Source organism: Apium graveolens, chromosome 6, assembly GCF_009905375.1.
Source record: "Apium graveolens cultivar Ventura chromosome 6, ASM990537v1, whole genome shotgun sequence".
NCBI lineage: Eukaryota > Viridiplantae > Streptophyta > Magnoliopsida > Apiales > Apiaceae > Apium > Apium graveolens.
In genome coordinates this window covers 7,060,852-7,068,745 of record NC_133652.1, presented here as the reverse complement: position 1 = coordinate 7,068,745, position 7,894 = coordinate 7,060,852, and the positions used below count along the sequence as shown (strand labels likewise).

General features: G+C 29.2%; 1 non-coding gene across 1 annotated transcript; it reads right to left on the bottom strand.

Moving 5' to 3' along the window:
• Positions 1-12: 12 nt before the first annotated feature.
• On the bottom strand, positions 13-173 carry LOC141669898 (U1 spliceosomal RNA). Its single transcript, XR_012554144.1, has one exon. It is a non-coding gene; the product is annotated as a U1 spliceosomal RNA (small nuclear RNA).
• Between the last annotated feature and the right edge of the window lie 7,721 nt (positions 174-7,894).

The window sequence follows — 7,894 nt, the reverse complement described above, 5'->3', positions numbered from 1 at the left end:
AAAACTATATTGGTGGGGGCTGCGCGAACGCAAGCCACCCCTAACACAAATTATGATGTAGACTCCACCACTTGGGTAGATCTTAGACAAGCGCCCCTCCTAAGTGCAATGGAGGTCACTAATCTAGGCCATGAGCCTTTGTGATCGCCCATTGACCCCATCCAGGTAAGTATGTTACAAGGATAGAAGTATGTCCATACTTATATCCAGGTGGTAGTGTTTGCTTTAGTATGTTATCGATGTGGGAATGTTGTTATCACAACTAAGAAAATTAGAGCTATTAAGTTCTTCACAATAATCCTAGTGGGATCAGCTTCGCACCTCTAGCTATGAATATTGTCATTATAGCAGGATATCTATGATTTGCTAAGTAACCTTAGCAATCTTACATGACTTCACTAATAAAGTTTGTAATATATAAGTATGATATGTAAGAAAAAATGTAGATACAACTAAGTACAATGTTTTATAATTTTAAATTTTAATAATTTATAGATGCACACGAATTTCTTTAGAAATCATCTTTTTCATGGTGTATATGTTTTTTTCTATTTTTTGTCAAGATGTTTTTTTTCTATTTAATGGATTTAACTTCATTGACTTCAAATATATCAACTCATGCTCTGTGTAATTTTTCCCAAACCAGCAAGTTGACAACTTTGATTTTACTAGCACTTAGCAACCATGAGGTAAATTGTTATTGTAAGAACTTAATAATATCATTTGGGATATTGTCACTGGTAGGTGTGAACTTGTGATATTTATAATTAAAATATTAGTGTTTCTCTAAGATAAATAATAATTAAAATATGTGTCCATCATCCTTAATTGTTTGTGTATATATAATAAGCTTTTTGGAAAATTTTGAGTTAGAAACATTAAGTCAACATGTCATATGTTTTTATTAGGCAAAATTTCGGAGTTTATATGCTAGGGTTTGGGACCATTATACAGAAGGCCTGTTTTTTTTTTCATTTTGAAAGCAAGTTGTTTCACATGATAACAATGTAGATATGTTAATGTATTTTAACAATATGTATTAAGGGACTCCGTTTTGAAGGTTCCAACTTATAATCATGGCTTTAAAGACTGGGTTGGATAACTAAAGAGTCATTTTTGAAATGATAATCAACTTAAATTAAACATAACAAAAGCAATGAGAGTGGGCTGAGCACTAGCTCTTAAAAATACAGACTCTCAAATTTATATCTCACTATTTCTATAAAAGTTTAAGGGAAGTTTTGTTGGTGAAAATAATTTAAAGAAAATGTTGTTAGTGAAATTTTTTATGTGGACTTACGAATTACTATTTCGCAAGAAAGGTTAAATGTAAAAATTGGAATGTGAAGTTTTTAACGAAGATGATATTTAAAGTGTTTTTGATGATCATGTTACGGATACATCAAGAAAAAATAACTTTTTAAAGTGGATTTATCAAAATATATTTGTTATTTATAGTATATTTTGATTACGAATTTTATTTGTGAAATAAATCAATCAAATTTAATTATGTCAAAGTACAAATTTAGGGTTCAATTTTATAAATTTGCACTCTAATGTGTAGTCTGTCACCTCCCTGAACAAGAGTGAAAGATTCGAACTTAATATCTCGTTTAAATTGGGTAAAAGATAAATTTAACCTATTTTTATATAAAATTAACAAAAATGACCGATTTCTAAAAAGTTGGTCAACTTTGACCGATGAGATACCCAACTATCAGTAGAGTAGAGTATCTCATATACCTAAGTACCAGTGGAGTATCTTATATAAATTGGGATACCCAACGGACAGTGGAGTATTCCATCGGCTAAAATTGACCACTTTTTTCAGAATGACTATTTTTGTTAATTTTTTAAAAAAACAGGTTATTTGTGTCATTTTTTCTTTTAAATTGGTCTTTAGAATATGGTTATAAAAATTCGGCCAATTTTTCAAAAATCGCAGATAAACCACTTATAAATTGGTCAAAAATATTTGGCCGGTTAGATAAATCACCGATAGATCATTTAATTTCTCGAAAATCACCCGATAAATAACAACTTAGTAGCTCCACCGATTACTTCCCATTCTCGAATTCTATAACCATGCTTTAGAAACACGTGTAAAAAATTTAGTTTAAATATATATATATATAGTTTCATGTGCTCACTAGGTTTTGTATCAAGAGTAGAGATATATGCTTCTTATTGTTAGTTCATTCAAAAAGGTGGTGTAATATCTATGGGGTTGGCAAAGGAGTAATAGTGGCGTTATACTCGTGGAGAACACAATGCTAGTTGATGACGGAAAGTTGTGTTAGCAAGAGCAGATTCGCCCGTCATATTCGATAAACTTATAGGTAAAGTTTATTGAAAGGCCAACTACTTTTGGCCTCATTTAGGAGAAACGTGTTTTAAAACATGGACTCACGTTTGTTATATGCGTCTCGCCGTTTTTCTGAAGCTAGATTGTGTATGTGTATAAATTATTTAGCCGCAATTCAAGATTACATACACGTATGTGTTTGTGGAAAACTAAACGATTGGCGCACACTGCAATACCCAGCTGTAGACCCTAACTAGATTAGTCTCGGCCGAGGCCCGGTTAATATCTAGTTTAGGGGGTGTTTGGTTCAATAAATCTGGGTATGAGGTATGGGTTGGAATGTAGAAAACCCATACCAGGTGTTTGGTTAAAAAAAATTTGTTTTAAAACTCATTCCTGAAACCCATGAAGTATGGGGTTTAGAAACCCATGTGAATAGGTGGGTATGAGCTAAATCAAACTCTTGGTATCATTTTCATTATTTTCTCTAGTCTTTCTTTTTAACTAAAGTATAATTCTTTTTTTAGCTCTAGTTTTAATATTGATGAATAAAAAATGTGAATGTATATTTAATTTTCTTAAATACTACGTAAAAATATTTATAAACTCATATTTTAATAAGAAAAATTATCAAAAATACTAGCTTTTTTTATTTAATTCTTTTTGCAATTTTACTATCCTCTAATTTTTTTGGCAAAAATATAGAATCAACCAAAATCAAGCAGACATACAATTAGTTGAATCAAGTTTTTTTTGTTGCATTTGAGGTTACATGAAGTGACATAAATTTGTCGAAAATTGCATCTAATTGAATCAAGTTGCATTAAACAGTATTTTCGTAAAAAATTTGGAAAATAGCATTTTTTTAAAATAAAAAAGTATTTTTGCAATTTTTTAAAAAAATTATAGTATATTTGTAAAAATATCTTTAGCCTTAGGTATTTTTCAAAAAAATTATATTTTTAGCCTTACTAATTATGATTGTCAAGTGATCGTGTATAATTTTAGATTTTAATAATAAAATAATGAATTAACAAAAAATAATAATTAAATGTCTTTTGATTGTTGATTCCAATTAATTTATCAAAGAGATATATTCTTATCCTATTTTGAACCAAACAGGTGATATCAAGTATCAAGTTCCAAACCCATACCAGCTTAACCCGATTCCTGATTCCAACTCGATACCACCCAACGAACCAAACGACCCCTTATTCGAAATGAATATTTTAGTTTAGTAAAAATTTATTTTAAGTATATATTGGAAAAAAGTTATATATTGACATTTGGATAATATTGTAAAAATAATTTCTTGTGTATGTTGTATAAAGGTCATAAAAAAAAATTTATTTTATATAATTTTACTTCAAATTTTATAATAGTGTGAATCAGTCAAAAAAATAAAAATAAGTGAGTAATTAGAATTAGGGGATGAAAAATGGGAAGGGGGAGAATTACCGGAGATTAATAAGCGAAAAATGGAGGATGTGAATTGATGAAGGGAGAGAGAAGTAGAGAATATGAAAAAGAAGATTTTAAAGCAATATAAAATGAGATTAAATAAAAAATTGACACATAAGCAACTATGACGTCATCATCATAACATAATAACTTGACAAATTAGCTAGGATGACGCCGGTTGTATTTGTACTCTGTTTTAGTATATCATAGATTTTTCAAAAAGTAAAGGTACCAGAAAAGTTACAAAAAAATTATTACAAATGACGTGACAAGGAAAATGTGATAGTATAAAATAATTTAATTGATGTTATTAATGTAAATGCAGTGATCCATTTATATTTAAACTAGTCAATAAAAATTTAGCATATGTCATTTTATAACTATTTTAGGAACTAATTTTATATTAATAGCTAGTATGTATATATAATTAATTTTTACACGTATTTTGAAATTAAAACCTCTCATACAGGATCCGGTAAAGGATTTATGTCTTCTTGTTTTGATTCTCGCTCATGCATAATTTCTTCGAACTCATTATTATGTTATGTTTTCTCTTCACTCTCGCAGTAATATCAATCGCTGTAACATCAATGTGATTACACGAATATATCTATATTTTAATGGGAGGCGGCATCTTCTAATAACTCGAGGAAGTTACTTTACTCCTTTGTATTTTTTTGTGACAAATGTGTACATCTAGATCTATAGGAGTAGCGGATTTAAATAAGAAATACACTATTTAGATGTATTTTCAGTGTAGTTAACAAAGAGTGAATACAACTGTCAAAAAAACACTCAGATTTTATGATAAATATAAAGTATGGTATAATAATTAATTTTTTAATATTTTTTTTTTGCATTAAACTTCTAACATCAATTTTTTATTTAAAAAAGAAAGAATTGAAATTGTTTACTGAACTATGTAAAAATGAGTATTAAAATATGTACACTGTCCCTGTTCCCCAATATATACTTCCCGACGGAAAAGATGAATTAACAAAGAGTTACTCCCTCCGTCCGACGGACTGGATTGTTTACGTTACTTTTCGGCATGCTTTTCAATGCTCGTTTAAAGTATATTTCCATAATATTTTATTTTTAAAAAAAAATTCTGAAAAAAAGTTTCATGTTTAAACTTTTATTCAAAAAAAAAAAATTAAAAAAACATTATAAAACTATACTTTATTGAAACCTCGAAATACGTACAAACAGTGTACGTAAATAATCCAACGGGATGGAGGAAGTAATATTTAGTAAAAAAACCCTACTCTCTTTTTTTCTCTAGCCTTCTTCTCTCTTTCTCAAAATATAGCCGTTGTCGGGGCTTTCACCGAAAACCGGTGAAAAGCCCCATTATCTTTATTTTCTTTCATTGTTTTATCTTTATTATAAGATCTTGATTTCTATCGTGTTTTTTTTCAAAATAATTCTTAGATAAAAAATTATCGGAGTATTTTTCTATATTCTCTTATTTTTGTGATTTGTTTTGTGGATCTAAGTCTTGCTTTTATTTCGTAATTTCAATTTGGTTATATACTCTCCTCAGTGAGAGTTTTGGTATTTCTCTACTTAATTTCTGAGAGTATAATTTTTGATTTAATGATAAAAGTTTCGATGAGATTACAATTATGGTCGATAGCTCAAACAGGATTAGTTCCAACTGGATGTGATGAAGCGGGTATATGTAAATATATCATCTTCAACAAATGGCGTGATTGTTTGTCTAAAATAGATGGATTGATCAACTATTATTTATATTTTATGTTTGTTCGACGCGACTATTTTTGTAGATGTCGTATGACTTTTATTTATTAAATTAATTCTTACTCAAAAACAAAGAGTTAATATTTAAAGATAAACAAAGAGTCTTGACAAAAAAATAAAAATTGAATGTACATAGTATGGCTGATAGTCTCAGTTTTGATAAATTCTCGGGATGAGTCAGAGTCGATACAGATGATAAACGCATTAATGTGCATGATTTAAACGAGTGAATAAACAAAAATTGCAGAACTTGATTCCTCCACGCAATTATGAGATGATAGATACCAACAGCAATGCGAGCAAACATCAACTAACAAATTATTCTCAATCGCTCCCTATTACGTGCAGCATTTTCAAGCACCGCCCAAAGTCATCTATATTCAATTACAGGATTTTGCTTAAATTCGTAATTAAATTTATAAAATTAATAAAAGCATTTTAAACCCTTTAAAATTTCAAGGTCTCGAGTCCTGATTATATTTTGACTATAAGCATGGCAACGTGTTAGAAAGCGGAAGACTTCTCAGCCAAGCAACCCACTTGACTTGTGCTGGTGAAAACTTATATCGTTAAACCTCGATAAAATAATAATTCTGCTAAAATAATATTCTTCTCCAATCCCAATATAATGTACACAATGTATTTTTACTACCAGTACCCGACCCTATTACTTTAAAGATGTTTAACTGTATGCTTACTAAAATAATTACATTTTTTAAACCTACAAAAATAATTACATGATTATGTCGTGTGTTAATAATTGATCTTGTTAATTAATTAGTCATTTTTTTATGAAAAATGGTTTATAAATACGCGCGTATCAAATAATATTTGAATTACATTTCTTAATTTAATTTCAGTAATAATAATAATCAGGACGACAATAATAATATTCATATTACCATTTCGCGTTTATCACATCTATTATTTTTTTATCATTTGAGAAAAAAAAATAGAAATGGTATTGATTTATTCAACGATATATAATTATGAGAAAACTGTGTCTAAATACTTAACAGAGTTAAATGAGTACATAATATATTTTAATAACAAATTTTAAAAATTTTATGGTAATTACAAAATTACCCATCATACATTTATATTAAAAATACTCTGTTAGGAGTTTTGAACCAAACTACCATCTGAGCACGGTGGGATAGCTGATGATTAAGGATTTATCCTCCGTCGTCTGTCGTCCCAGGTCTTGGGTTCGACTCTGTCTCACCCAAAATTTATAACAGATATACCATCAAAATTTGCAAGTTTCATTACGAATCTTTTCTCTAGCTAGTATCACTATTTGTGATTTTCTATGGGCGAACCCTGCGGATCCTATACCATAAAATATATTAATATTGAATTTTAATCTTTTGTTTATTTTGTCCAAGGAAGACCGGTTCTAATTAGAACGAGTTTTAACAACCAAATGAAATTTGGCTTTTATAGTTAAATACACACGGGTAAGGAGTCGGACTTGGGACCTTGATAAAAGTAATTCAAGACTTTGACCATTATATCAATAATTTATTGATTAACTATGTGTAGCATTGTCACTTATTGCCATACACCATCAAGACCGGCCCTGAGATTTATATAGTCTCAAGTAAAAAAAGTTATGTCCAACAGTAAATCGAAAGAACTATAAAAACAAAATATCGATAATATTAATGTCAATTCAAACCAAACAAAAAAAATATCTTAGTTTTGTGGTGGTCTTTTAGAATAAAAAATAAAAACGGGTTAGTTATCACGTTTTTTAAGGGTATTTTAGTTTTGCGTGTATCAAAATGTTCACTCTAATAATATTGTACCACTATAGTGGAGAGTAATGATACGCCGTCAGAGTTGACCTGTTGACTTGACGGAAACACTGACGTGGCCAATTACGTGTATTGTGCCGGATAGTTTTAGTTGACGTGACCTTCATTTACTTGTAGCGACTATATTATACTCCTTCTGTCTCCCTCAATTCTTTACATTGGGGGACGGTGGCTCGACACGCACTCTAATACTCTTATTAAATGTAATTCCATAAATCCTTTTTAATTTGTTTTTTTCTAAATAAAAATATAATGTTCAAATTTTTATACAAAAAAAAATGAAAATTTTAAAAATAAATTACGGAAATATACTTTATAATTGCCTTAAAATGCATGTCAAGCATGTGAAAAAAACTGTAAAGAAATGAGAGGGACGGAGGTAGTACTATTGTACTTACCGACTCTCTCTCTATATATATATATAGTAAAGTTCTATGAAGTTCACCTTTTAATTAGAGTCCTCGGAGTCTATCAATGTTCTGCAAATAAAATATCTTCTAAAACGTGTTATCTTGCAAAATATGTTTCACAAATATCATTACTT